General features: G+C 44.1%; 1 protein-coding gene across 6 annotated transcripts in view; it reads right to left on the bottom strand.

Moving 5' to 3' along the window:
• The window catches only part of TRIO (trio Rho guanine nucleotide exchange factor), a 373499-nt gene that overhangs the window by 278317 nt on the left and 80736 nt on the right, over positions 1-14446 (bottom strand). The gene's annotated exons all lie outside the window — the stretch shown is intronic.

Here is a 14446-nt window from a genome sequence, read left to right as displayed (position 1 = left end):
AGAGAATCAAAGTGACATTTTTGTTTCTTTCAATGTACTGAAATGAAACGCACTGCTATTTCCCTAAAACACTATCACCAGTACTTTAATCACTCAAGCTCTAGGGACCCCAGAACTACTCTTACAAACTTCTGTTTCATAGTTTAGGAGAAAATAATGTAAATTTCAAGTTTTTATCATATTATATCCAAAATAGATTTTGCCAACAGCTTTAATGAAGAAATCCCATCTTAACTATAAAAGGGGAAGGGGGTGGAGTAGGGAGAAAAATCCAAGTTTAAGATCCTCTAAAATTCAAACCAATTAGTAGACTTGCAGAATTTTATCAGATATTGATAACTGGGGTCTTGTCTTCTATGACTTGGAACTTTTCACCTTCAGTGAAACACAGGTAGTCTTTCTCTCTCCCACTCTCCCGAAAGCCTACAGAAGAAGCCCACACACCCCTCCCCAAAGGAGGCCCACAGCCTGCCTTGCCTCCTGTGTCAAAGGACGTGGTACACACGCCCACTGCTTGCAGCTGAAAGGGTTTTGAAAAATGTCTGGCTGCTTCACAGATGCTTGGCTTGGCTTTCCTCCCAAATATGTTTTTAATGCTGATAATGCTTAAATGCAACTGTTCACAGCAAGGGAAAGAGTGAGGGGAATGAAAATCTGCTGTTATATAAAAAGGGGAGGGGGGACGGGCTCAGGATAACAGCTTAGCTAAAATTTTACAGTGATTTTCACATACATAAATACAGCAGTCCTTCCTGATCTTCCTGCCACCAAGAACCCCTTCTTCTTCATTTATCCCCACTGTGAAGCTCATGATTTGAAAGCATCTCCCTACTGAACTGCATTTAGTAGATAAAAGCTGACCCCATTATTAGAAATCATTTATGTTAGAATAAGCCAGTGGAACCACGTCGCATTCATAAAAGCAAATAAATTTCAAGCTTCATTTAGTTTCTAAAGCCTTATTCCAGAAACCTGTATGATTCCTATTAACTTGTATCATTACTATTTGAAAACCTGTTACTCACAGACTAAAGACAAAATCCTGAAAAATAGCAAAACTTAGGTTTCAAAGGAAGAAAAGCCAGGCAAAGAGTTTAGGAAGGAACGGTTAAGGAGACAGGGAAACCTAGGGAACGTTCTAGAAGATGGAACTCTGGGGTATTCCCGAACAATTGATCAATTATGTGTAAATTACTTCAAAGTCAGGAAAATATCCCCTCTGCTCCTATCACCGTCCCCTCCCCCCCAAAAAATCCTTCTTTTAAGGAGAGTCTCAAAGTCTCCAACTTCATGGGACCTTCCCTAGGGACTGGTGGAGGGGGGACTGCTCCCCTTTTAGACTCCACACAGCTCTCTATCCACCCCTCGGCGTTTGCTGAACTGAAATCTGTACTTCCATTAGGAATTTCACAGTCATGTATGTTCCTGTATCTTCCCCCTCCAGGAAACGTGAAGGCAGACAATGGTGGAAACAATGTGGGTTTTTAGAGTTGCCTCAACCAGATCAGGATTCAGTTCTGCAGCTGGGTGGCCTTGGGCCTCAGAGTCCCCATCTGTGAAATGGGTGGCACCTCATGGGGTCAGGGAGAATTAAACAGGGAAATCAATTCCCGGTCAAGCGCCCAGTGAATATGAGTCAGTTACGTGTGCTGATTCACTGCCTGACATCTCCATATCTCCAGGGATTTGGGGGGACCGGGAAGGGGAGTAGGGGGAATGAACGCGATTTCTTCCACACTGCTGTGCTTGTGCCTTTCTTTTCAGCAGAGAGAACACGGATCCAAACTTTGAGACCATGAAGGTTGCCCCTGCAGACTGAGTCACTGCATATAATTCTTCTCCTGTACATTTCAACCAAGTATAGGAGGAGGAATACTAGCTTTATTTTGAAGAACACTCACACAAGCACTGAGAAGGGCAGGGGGGACACGGGGCTAGGAGGTCTGTACTGCTAATCAGAATAGAGAGTTATAAAATAACTGTTAGACTTTCCATCAAAAACAAATGGATAGGCATAATTTGTTAGAATGCCATTTACATATTCTGGAATTATTCCTGGCAGTTTAACAGTTGAATTATCAATATTTTTTTACTTTATTGACCATTCAAAACACCCTGGGCATTCCGCTGTGTGTATCTCAAGTCTATGGCCAACAACTCCAGGTTATGTGTAACCTCCCCCCATCCTTATGAAGATCAGGCGAACGACAAAGCATCATTATCCCCATCTTCGGCATCCCCATTCACTGAATCGACACCATCAGCTGGCAGATCTCCTCATCTGACGAAGGGCCTGTTTTTCTACCTGTCTTCCATGAGAAAACTGAGGTTTACAGGGGCTAATTAACTTCACAGGTTAAACCAGAGACTTGAAAGCCGGGACCCCGCATCCCTAAGCAACACCATTCAGGACCAAGCAGGAAACACTGCAGTTGCGCTCCCAAGCTCTTTACAAAACTGCACTGCAAGACTTCAACTTTTAAAGGACCATTTCATGAATTATTTAAATGAAAAAAGAGTGTAAGAAGGTACATGAGAAGGGTGAACACTGAACTGTCTCTTTTCTAGGGTCCTGAATGATATGCACGTGGAGATCCTCATCTAGAACCTGAACGAGGGACAGGGTGCCCACAGGCCCCGCCTCCGCCCCGCCCCGCGCAGGCTGCAGGAGTCATGGGACGCGGCGCACGTGAGCCCACGTGTGGTGACAGAGCGCTGACCCTGGGAACCAGCGTCACAACGTGCAGAGGTTACTGCCTACCGCGCCACGCCATAGGGAAAGACCCTGCCGCTGACGTTACGATTTAAAGTAATGAGCGAATTAACGAAAGGGTTCAAATGGGCATCAAAGAAAACACTGAAGTGCTTTTCTTCACGACACCTAAACTCCTGGCTCACAGAAAACCATTCCCAGCACGCAGGGAGTAGGTTCACCTTCAACACCTGCCACACCCCCTCCAAAAACAAAATTGCTGAGCGTTTTTCTGATTTTCCTCCTGTTAAAATCTGTGACATGCCCATTATTTCAAGAAATCTGACCCAAACTCCACTTTCTCGCTCTAAATATCACTCTGTATCTCTGACTTCATCTGAATGTTACAATCACTTTAAAAGCTACGGAAGGGGCTTCCCTGGTGGTGCAGTGGTTAAGAATCCGCCTGCCAATGCAGGGGACACGGGTTCGAGCCCTGGTCCGGGAAGATCCCACATGCCGCGGAGCAACTAGGCCCGTGCGCCACAACTACTGCGCCTGCACTCTAGAGCCCATGAGCCACAACTACTGAGCCTGCGCTCTAGAGCCCACGTGCCACAACTACTGAGCCCAGGAGCCACAACTACTGAAGTCCACGTACCTAGAGCCCATGCTCCGCAACAAGAGAAGCCACCGCAATGAGAAGCCCGCGCACCGCAACGAGGAGTAGTCCCCGCTCACCGCAACTAGAGAAAAACCCGCGCACAGCAGCGAAGACCCAACGCAGCCAAAAATAAACAAATAAAATAGATACAACATTAAAGAAATAAAGAATGTTAAAAAAGAAAGCCATGGAAAATAAAAAGGGAAATGTATCTTACATGGCTACTCCTACATGTTCAATTGATGAGAGGCAGGCAGGATAGGGACAGTGGCTAAAATAAAATAAAATAACTATTCAAAGTAATATTTTAAGGTAATTTTGCCCAACAAGTAATAATAGCATTAATGCTAAGAAAGAAGAGAAATAGTTGGGCCATGAATTCTACTTCAAATCACAGCAACCTCTAAATTAAACCCAGGCAAGCAGGTGTGGGCTCAGCTTTGAAACAGTTTTCCCTCTTCAATACCTAGCTATCAAGTCCTGACCAATATTATTGGCCAACTAATTATCTATCAATCAAAGGGTCTACCGGGACAGAGATGAAGCTGCTCAATTCAGGCACCAGTCAGACACTTTAAGCACCAAGCTGGTCAATGAGCTCAGTGACTGCCCAGAGGGTTTTATGTCTTCAACTGTGCTGTGTTCACTTCCATGCGTGTCAAGGCTACAACTGTCGATTTCCACCCGACAACTGCTGGCAACAGCAGGTGTGTGCGCCATGTGTGCCCACCCATCTCCAGCGTGCCACGCCGGCCCGTCTGCACTAATGCTGATTCTCTGATGTTCGAAGCAACAGGCCAGCCGTCTCCTCCCAGCCCGACTTCCCGCCACACCTACAGCAATGCAACCATATCGCTGCACCTCGCGCTTCTTAGTCACCGTGTCCACAGCCACGTTAGGACGGAAGGCAAATACCTCTGGGATGCTGTCAGAGGGAAAAATCACTCCGTAATGCTGACAAGCAGACAGGCAGGGGTTCCAACCCTCTCTCAGCAGCTTATCACACCAAGTTATCACATGGTGCAATCGGAGAGAGGCCTAGAAACTTCCCTCTGAAAACCTGTCTTAAGTTATGAAACAGGTTGTTTTATAGGCAAATCCATAAAGAAACAAAGTAGCTCAGCAAGTGTTAAGGTCGTGGGATTTCTTCCTGGTGTGGAAGACGCTCTGAAATTGACCATAATGATGGCTGTACAACTTGGTGAATACACTCAAAAGCCAAGGAATCATACGCTTTAAATGGGTGATTTTTACACTATGTCAGTTATATCCCAATAAAGTTGACACAAAAAAAGAAAGGTTGTTTAGAAATGTTACAAAGACATTCTTCATAAAACATTATTCTGTAACTGATTATTAAAAACATACCTACGGAATGGAGGAGAGGTCACTTTGAATAGATACAGTATGATTACTTCTTCTCTCCTGAAAGCACACAAAGTTTTGGTATATACAAGAGTAACTAAAATAGTAGTAATGTTTCCCACCTTGGCCAAATACTCCTCAGAAGAAATAGGTGCATATATTCAAGTTAAGGATTCCTGAACCCAACAGTTCTGTTTGATGCACTGAATAGAAAGATGGCTGCTTACGAATTCATTACCTTTGCTTTGGCAAGTGGTTTATTACCAGACTAAGGCCTGAAGAATAAACACACAGCTTTTACATTAAGACTAACTTTTTTACATAAAATATTTTTTGTCGCTGTATTCAAAAAGCACAAACATTTTAAGATTTTGAACACATTTAAAGAAAATACCTTAAATCACCGTTAAATTTTTAGTTTCTGGGGACCTTTTATGCTCTGGCAAAAAGCTTTATTTAAACTGCCTCACCAAAGGCAATACAAACCACCACAATTCCATATCATTTGGACTTTAACTCTGAGAAATTAACAGTTCAATAAAATTAGCTTGGTTCCTACCATAAATAAATAATTTGTTAAATAGGTGATCTACCTAACAGACCGGGTCAGTCAGTTTAACCTTCAGTTACAATTTTCATGTTTCCTCAAAAATGTTTAGCTTCATCAGTGAAACCACAAAGAGCTTACATCCCCTATCCAAAAGCTTTTGACAACTTTCCTGTGAACTCATTCCACAAATACATGCTTGTAGATTAGAATGAGTATACATAAGTGCTTAAATTTCATTCGTGGTTTTCACATTTTGGCTTCGGAAGAAAAAATTTTTTCCTTTTTTTAGAAGATCTCCAGTTTCCATAAATTAAACCACCTTTGGACTTAGCAGAATGATCACTGGCCAACATCCCACCTCTGAATCGCTAAAACTATTACATTTTATACAGTTCTTTACAGTTTTCAAAGCATGTAACCAAACCAAATTAGCTCACCTAATAACTAACTCAGCCTGTAAGATAAATACATTTATGGTCTATACTTTAGAAACCAGGGACTCGAGGGTCAAAGATGAGACATCACCATTTACTGGAGATAATACAGCCCGAAGCCATAATCAAATCCAGGTCTTCCAGCAGCTTTTAAAAAAAAATCTGATCTATTTCTAGAATTTATTGGTTTGTATGAATGACTTAGATTGTATTATAAGATGCTTAAAATATACTTTTAAAGTATCAAAAAATTATCTGAAAAGAAATGTTTTACAAGTAGCAAAATACACTTCCTAGGTTTCCAGTATATTCTGAAAATGCCATGTGAGAATGGGTAATATTTTGTCTTGGCTTTGCTTTGTTTTTCAAAGATACCATTTTCCCCTTAATTTCTTAATATATCAGAGTTTCCTCAAAAAGAACAAATATTCTAAAAAGAGGTCTTCGTTAATACTTTACTTAGATCAAATTTTCCAAATTATTGGAATATATAATTTAGGGCAAAGTAAAATTTCTGTCTTTTATATAGTTTTTATGAACTATCATTTAAAAAGAAAAATAATACATTTTAACCTAAAACAAACTAATATTTTCTTATCAACATTCTGCATTATAGACATTCCTTGAAAATAATCTAGCTTTGGAGATGAGAGCAGACTTTTTTTTTTAAATAGCCAGTTCAGATCTTTTTATAAATAAAGTACTTTTAAATGCCCCACAGCTCTGTTAAATGACCTGATATGACAATTCATACATTCCTCTTAATAGGCTGACATATCTGCTTCCATGAAACGGACTAAATACATTTTGCATTGCAATCTGCAATCATTACAGTGCTTCCCTTTATTTGTAGATGCAATATTATAGTTAGGACAGAAATAATTTTCACTACTTATTTCACTCCCTACACTACACCAAATGTGATTTTTCAATACTGATTCTCTAAACACAGATCTCAGTATATTTCCCCCTAACTCAGTTGTGGGCTAAATCTTCCCCCAAACAGATACTGAGATTACAAGCTGGCTCACAGGAGCTATCCGCCTCTGACCAGCACCAAGCTTTTTACCAGCATCGCTGGCAGTCTCACAAGATGGAAGGTTAGACATGCCAAGGCAGCTACCACCCTACCCACAGGTTAGCCAAGGAAGAAGCATTTCACCCATTCACTGGTCTGGCCACCAGCTTCTAAGGTCACAACTGTCGGGTCCCAACATCCACTGCCCAGCCCGTCCAAATGTCAACACTGAATTGTACTTTTTTATCCTCTGCCACTCATTCTACCTCTGATACTACCAGTATTGCTCTATGGGCTTAAAGTAGCCAGTCCATGGCATCATGCTGTCATTACATCCTTTGTAGAGTAAGTAACCTCATCAGCATTTTCAATGATAGGGACAGAGTAAATCTTTTAGGTTTATCTGATAGAGAGGGAAAAAAAGTTAAGCAAGATCTTATAAAGTGATAGAATAAACTGCACTTTATTTCTACTATACCCAGAGATAAGAGAGGGGAGGGAAAATATTTACTAAAGGATAAGGGGGGTGCAGTTATCTGCTTCCTCAAGAACTTAACAAGCTGTCATTTCAGGATGGTGAAGTCTTACACCCTGAACGGGTCTCAGACCTCAATCACAGCCAAGTCCCAGCCTTTCTGATGAATCTTATTCCCCACCCCTCTGCCATGATCTAGATGCTTCACCTTTCTGTTCAATCACTCACCCCTCCCTGCGGAAGCCTGGTACTTCCCACTCCAGACCAAGCTCTGATCTGTCCCAAGATCCCATGGGATCCCAGTCCCAAATCCCACCAGGTGCTGAAGCTGGATTAGTTACTTCCTTTTCCCACAGAGCCTGCCCGAGCCCCCCAGCTGCAAGTACAGCAGGTCCTTACACCAGCTGATCCTACGACATAGAGAAAAATATGTTAGAAACTCCATGTTTTAAGATTTTCTCCATCCTTTCTAAAAAGTTTCAATTTGGTGAACTTTTGCAGTATACAGCATATATGAAGTAAACAAAAACACAGATGTTGAAAATACTCATTTTTTTTAACGGATTTAGTGTGCAATGTTTTTTATAAGTGTGTTACCCATGGTTCGAAGGATGAACACCTCTCTCTCTTTCTACGCTGTGTGTGCTGCATAGGACATGGGGGACGAAAGTATGAACATCCATTCATTCATTTAATAAATATGTCATGCACACCCACCAGGTGCCACATGCCAAGTTAGGCAACCCTGTCAGACCGTTCCTGTCCTCACTGAGCTAGCAGTCCGGGAAAGCAGGCACACATTAAACAATGAATACCATCAACGCCATCAAGTAGAAAGCTGGGGATTACAGGAAATAAAGGGGACGTACTGGGGGCGGGGGGGGGGGGTGCTGATGTGGAGGTTAAGAGAGCCTATCTGCTAACATCTAAGATAAAACTTAAATGATGGTTAGAACTGAACCAAGGGGTAGGGGTGTAGGGAGGGCACGTTCATGAAGCCACAAGGAACACAGGCCAGAGGCAGGTGGGTATGTCTGTCTTATTCAAGGACCTATAAGACAAGGCCAGTATGACAGAAACATGCAATCAAGAAGGACGACAGTGACAAAAACACCAACTTGGCCCCTAGCAGCCACGTGACCCTGACAACCATTTCGCATCTCTCATCTTTAATGTCTCGCGCTATAAAATGAGCGTAGCGAGACCCACCCTGGCATGACTGTCGTTAGGATTAGGTAACTGACGTACCTCTTACCGCGGGGACCGGTAGATGCTGCTGCCAGCGCTGCTGTAATTAAATCCTCACGTTCCCACTAAACCTCTGCCGGAATGATCCTGCACGTGTCGATTTCCTACCAAGTATGTGCTTCCCCTGCCCCCAAAATGATCTAGGACAGTACGAGTAAATAGTCAGAAAAATTAATTCAGTCACAGGTTTATGCCTACATAAGACTCTCCAAAGTAATATAAGTCCCCAGGATCAGAAAGGATCCCCGAGTCCACAATAGAAGATATTACTTTCTCTATCTCTGCACAATAAAAGCTTTAAATAAGTGTGTCGTAAAGGCATTCTGTTCTTGCATGCTTCATGTTCTAATCGTATTATTATGTTAAACGCGTTAGGGTAGAGAAGAAAGCTGGGGAACAGCTCCACACCTCTACCGCACAGAGGACAGGCAGGAGAGGCTCCCAAAAAGAGATCTGCTCAGGAGAGCAAGACAGGCCCAGGAACAGGTGTTAGCAACAGACTTTCGACTTCACCCCAAGGAAAGGTTTTCTCCCCTTCACTGACAGCCGGGAGGGTTCGAGAACAAAATGCGTCTACCCTCTCGTTTGAGAAAATTAAGTACTACTGATTAGGACTCATTACTGCTCAACTGTGAAATCCATAAAAATCAACTGATAATAGACAAAGTTGCTTCATAAAATGTAATCTTAACTCTTGTTTCAGACACAACAGCAGTAACACGTCCCCCTTCCAACATACACTTTCATACTTAGACTCGCAGGTCATCAAAGGGTCTGGCCTGCAGGGGGGAAAAGGGAAGGCAAGGTGCTACTGTCGGAAAATGGACTTGTTCATCAGTACTGAGCATCGCAGGGTTACATTACAAAGTGAGAGAGAAGCTGCAGAAGCAAACTGCATTTCTAAACCTTTGGGTGGTTAAAATATTAAACAATAGGAAACATGGAAGACCATCCTTTGTTCTTCCGTCCTTTGTAACATCTACCACTACATGCATGGAGCAGGCACTGGCAAGTAATTCGAAAGCACTATCTTGCAAGCTGAATCCTCAAGCAACCTCCCGTGAAAGGTGCTAATGTAGCCCATCTGTAGAACCTTGACATGCAGGAGCCTGCACTCCACCACTTTCTCTCTAGCTCAAAAAAATTTTTAAAGTCAATAGGAGGGCTTCCCTGCTGGCACAGCAGTTAAGGATCCACCTGCTAATGTAGGGAACACGGGTTTGATCCTGGTCCGGGAAGATCCCACGTGCCACAACTACTGAGCCTGTGCCCTAGAGCCCGCGAGCCACAACTACTGAAGCCCACGTGCCTAGAGCCCATGTTCCACAACAAGAGAAGCCACCGCAGTGAGAAGCCCGCACACCGCAACGAAAGAGTAGCCCCCGCTCGACGCAGCTAGAGAAAGCCCGTGTGCAGCAACGAAGACCCAACACAGCAAAAAATAAATAAATAAATATTTTTTTTAAAAAGGCAACGTAAAAAAAAAAAAAAATCAATAGGGAAGTAAGCGATACTGGAAAAAGTAAATTGCAAATTTCAGTGCTTTGATTACCATGAGTAATAAATTATTTTCAACACATCTTACAAATGATAAGACTCACCACTATGTTGAAACATCAAGACAAGAAAGTTTACCCTAGAGAATGATACAAAAGAGAGAGGACCAGGTAAAATGGGGCAATACTAGGGGAGGCAGGGAGGCAGAAGGGAAAAGGCCGAGAAGGAGACCATGAGAAGGGGAGAGAAGAGGCTCAGAAGAAGTTCTGAGGAGGCTTGGGCAGAGGGTGAGCTCCTCTCCCCGCAGCCCACCCGCCCTCTGAGAGCACAGCAAGATCCCGATCCAGACATCTACCTTTGCTCTGTCCTGTAGTTGGAAATCTGCGGGGGCATCTGTGGTTCTCGCAAGGTTGGGGGGCAGGGAACGCTACTAGTATTTAGAGGATAAAGGCCAGGAATGCTGGACAGGAACTGCATGTGACACAGCACTCCAACACACACACACACACACATCCATCACTAAGCATCTTGACTGACTTTCCAATGTCTTGCCAGATATTTAAGGAAGCGAAAATCCTGGGCTTACAACCTAACTCCATTTCATGCATAAACAGAAACAGTGTTGGGGGCATGGTCCTTATACACTACATTTTTTAGCAGAACAGCTACCCTGTAGATGGAGGAGATCTCTACTTTGGTCTGGAAATGCACCAAGAGCTGTTCACTTCGGAAATCATGCCCCCAGCAGCAATGTGACTCAGGGCTTCTGAGTCACCCACACAGCACATCAGGAGCAGGTGTCCTCTGTGGACCTCCTGCTCGTGGAGACTCCACACATGGGTGCAAGCAGCTGCAAACATCATCACACCTTCTGGAGCAGAGCTACCACAGCGTGATCTGAAGACTGGCTGCAAGCCCACAAGCTCCTTAGCACTTCCCTGCACTCAGATAAGGAGTTTGTTCGGCTGACTTTTTTTTCCACAGCAAAACTCAGTGAAGAAAGTTACTGGGGAACTTACAGACACAACAGACACGTTGTCCCAGCACACCAGCACTGCCAGTACCACTGTTCTAGTCTATGGCCATATCTCAGCATCTACGTACTTAAATACATGTTTGTAAGTTACATTTATTTCATTTCTTTTTTGTTAGTTAAAGCATTGTTTTGATTTTTAAATTATACATTAATTACGTTTCAGGATAGGACATGGAGCATTACACAGTATGTTAGAAACAGGGAAACTGGGTCTGCAGGAGTTAGGAACCACCCACTGCTGTAAAGAAAGAGAAGAATCATCTGGATCCAGCCTTGAACACTGTCTTCCTAAAAGTACAGGAAACCCATCAAAGTGGGGTGTGATTACCTGGACCGTTCCAAGGTGGTGAAAATTACATCAATTAAATGAAACTCCTGGGATAGGTTCTAGAGATTGTCCGCTGAGGTTTGACAGTTTCACTTCATTTAAAAGTAGTAGAGAAAAAAAAGAGAGACCGCTTCTCCTCCCAAGTCTTAAGATAATACTGGAAGGGAGTGGCAAACAAGAACCCAAGGGCCAAGCCCACTCTCCCTGAATACTGCTTCTAAGCTACAACCACGGGGCAGAGTAGCTGTGACAGACACCATCTAGGTCCACAAAGCCTAGGATACTCACAATCTGGCACTGACCAAAAGAAGTACCCACTCCTGTTCTAGATCAAACATACCTTGATATGTTTGATTTTTATCTTAAATCTATTTTAGATATATAAAATCTATGTATCATAATCAATATTGTAAATTTAAACATCATGAGGGATGTCTCAGATAAGCAGGATGGTTTGAACTTCCTGATTAAATACGTCTTAGTTTTAGTCTCCTTGATTTCATGAATATATATCTAAAATTTCCTGTCCAGATTTTCGTTCCCCACAGCCTACAATTAGAATGGTTTGATCCCATCAATTACAATTTGATACATCAAACAATATTAAGAAGAGAGAAAACTTTTCTACCAGGTAAATTCCTCTAAAGTCAAAAGAGTTCCATAAGAACAAGTGGTGATACAGCAGATATCAATTTCGTTCTAAAGAGCTTATTCAAACTGATGGGATTTGTGCCCCTGTAAATTACCTGCAGTTAAATCCACACGCAACCTCCGGAAAGCTCACGTGACTGCAAGAAGCAAGACCGGTACAGTGAGGTTTTTCCAGTCCTCCCCAGCCTCTGGGCCCTGAAAGCACGGTTGTGTGCTATTGCCCTCACACTGGGCACTCTCTCTCCAACATTCCCCAGCCACTTGTTCTCTGATTCCCAGTACACGCTCTGTCAGCCACAGGCTCGCGTACTCACAGCTGCAGACTGATCATCTGTCCACTTCAAAAATAGCTTCTGCGCACCAGCTCAGGGTGGACCTCGGGAAGACTGAGCGGGAAACAGTCTCCAGCTCTGGACAGTCTTCTCATGGTCACAGCTGTCCAGAAGGGATCTGCCCCTGACACCCCCCCCCCCACACACACAGCTGAATTAAAACTCTGGGTGTGAGAAATCACATTAAAACACACAGACACAGTTTCTTCCCAAACCTAACGAGGTAGTAATGAAAACAAACCCTTTTCTCCTTTTTCCTTTTTGGGGGTGGAGGCAGGGGGTGGTGTTTCATCCGTTCAGAAATCGGCCATCAGAAACCCAGACGGGGCCCAGCTCTCACTAACCTGCTCTCACATGGGCCCCCACCCTCCCTCTGAATTCGGGGGAGCTCAGATAGCAACTCTCAGGGGCCTCTATTACAGAATACTTTACTAAGTATTAATATGAGCTGTACTCATTGTGAGTTTCAAATACAACACATATGATATTAGCAAAACTGGATTTTAATTGTACTCTTAAGAGATTTTTCCATCACACTGAAAAACTAACTTTATTCTTATACTGTAACTTCTTAATGGAGGCTGAAGAACAAAGCTGAAGTTATTTCCCTAAATTTCATATCTAAACTCAACAATTTAGGTGTTAGAATCGTTACTGTATGACTTAAACCCTCCCGATACGATTTCATCACATTCCATACAAGGGGAAAACCACGCGGGGCTCTGGGTATCGTACACACAGGTCTTCCTCCCCAGCCACGTCCCTCACATGGAGCTGTCCTACACTGTCTTGCACAGCTCAGAGGAGTGCAGTCCTGAGCACACAACAGACACCAGAACGCCCTCCCTGACTGGCTGCATTACACACAAAAACCGGGGTATGCTACGTACTAAAATAAACCTGTAATCAAAACCCACTAGTGAGGGGGTGGGGCCGGCATCGGGGTCACGCTGGAACCAACGATCCAGGCGAGGATTCCACTTCACACAGCACCAAGGATGCCCCGTCCTTTACCACGAAGGTCAAGAGGGTGTTGTCTCTAGACTTTCTCCTCGAGCTGTGATTTATAGAAAACATCCTTTTAACTTTCCAAGCGGTGGTCTTAGAGTCAGTTCCCTTCCCTTTCTGACACAGCAGGAGCTGAAGGCTTTAGAGGCGGAATGATCAGGATGCCTGAAATTCCTTGAGGACTGAGGGGTGTGAACAAAAACCTGGCCTGGGGACTTCCCTGGTGGTGCAACGGTTAGGAATCCGCCTGCCAATGCAGGGGACACGGGTTCGAGCCCTGGTCCGGGAAGATCCCACATGCTGCAGAGCAACTAAGCCCGTGCGCCACAACTACTGAGCCTGCGCACCACAACTACTGAAGCCCACGCGCCTGGAGCCCGTGCTCCGCAACAAGAGAAGCCACTGCAATGAGAAGCCCGCGCACCGCAACAAAGAGTGGCCCCCGCTCCCCGCAACTAGAGAAAGCCCGTACGCAGCAACGAAGACCCAACACAGCCAAAAATAAATAAATAAAATAAATAAATTTAAAAACCTGGCCTGAACATAGAGCTTAAAATGACCCAGTATCTCCTATTTCTGTCCGTTTTCCCCAAAGCCGTCTCACGCCTCACTTCTTGGCCTCACAGGAGCCACGAGTGTATGAGAGTTCCCCCATCCTGAGGACACTTCCCCGCTGCCGCCCTCCCTCCTCCGGACTCCCACCCCTAAGCCCCGGGGATGTGGAGGCCTGGGAGCAGGATGGCTAGGAACCAGCTGTCCCCCCACTGGTGCTCTCCCCGGGGAGCTCTGGAAGCACCCCCATGGTGCGTGTCAGCCCATCAGAACGCTGGATGCCCACGGCAATGGGCTGAAGAGGTTAGTTGTTGCAGTGAAGACCTCTCGATTCACCAGCTTCAGACTTCATATTCACGCTTATCAGCAATCCTGGGTGTTATAGACGCAGCCTCCAGAAATATATAATTTGGAATAAAATAATACTGTGCAAAAGAAAACTATTTATGTAGACCCTTCCATCTGGATACACTCAGCCTGGAAAATAACACTGCAATTTCCGGTTTACTAACTTGAGGCTCCCTCGGTAAAATACTCTGCTCGTCCCCCAGCCACCCAGGTGAGTCTGCTCAGGACCGGACAGCTGCAGGCAGCCG

Source organism: Balaenoptera borealis (genome assembly GCF_965194805.1).
Source record: "Balaenoptera borealis genome assembly, chromosome: 2".
In the NCBI taxonomy this organism is placed as follows: domain Eukaryota; kingdom Metazoa; phylum Chordata; class Mammalia; order Artiodactyla; family Balaenopteridae; genus Balaenoptera; species Balaenoptera borealis.
Note: the sequence above shows the minus strand (reverse complement) of the source record. Positions and strands in the feature narration are given on the sequence as shown.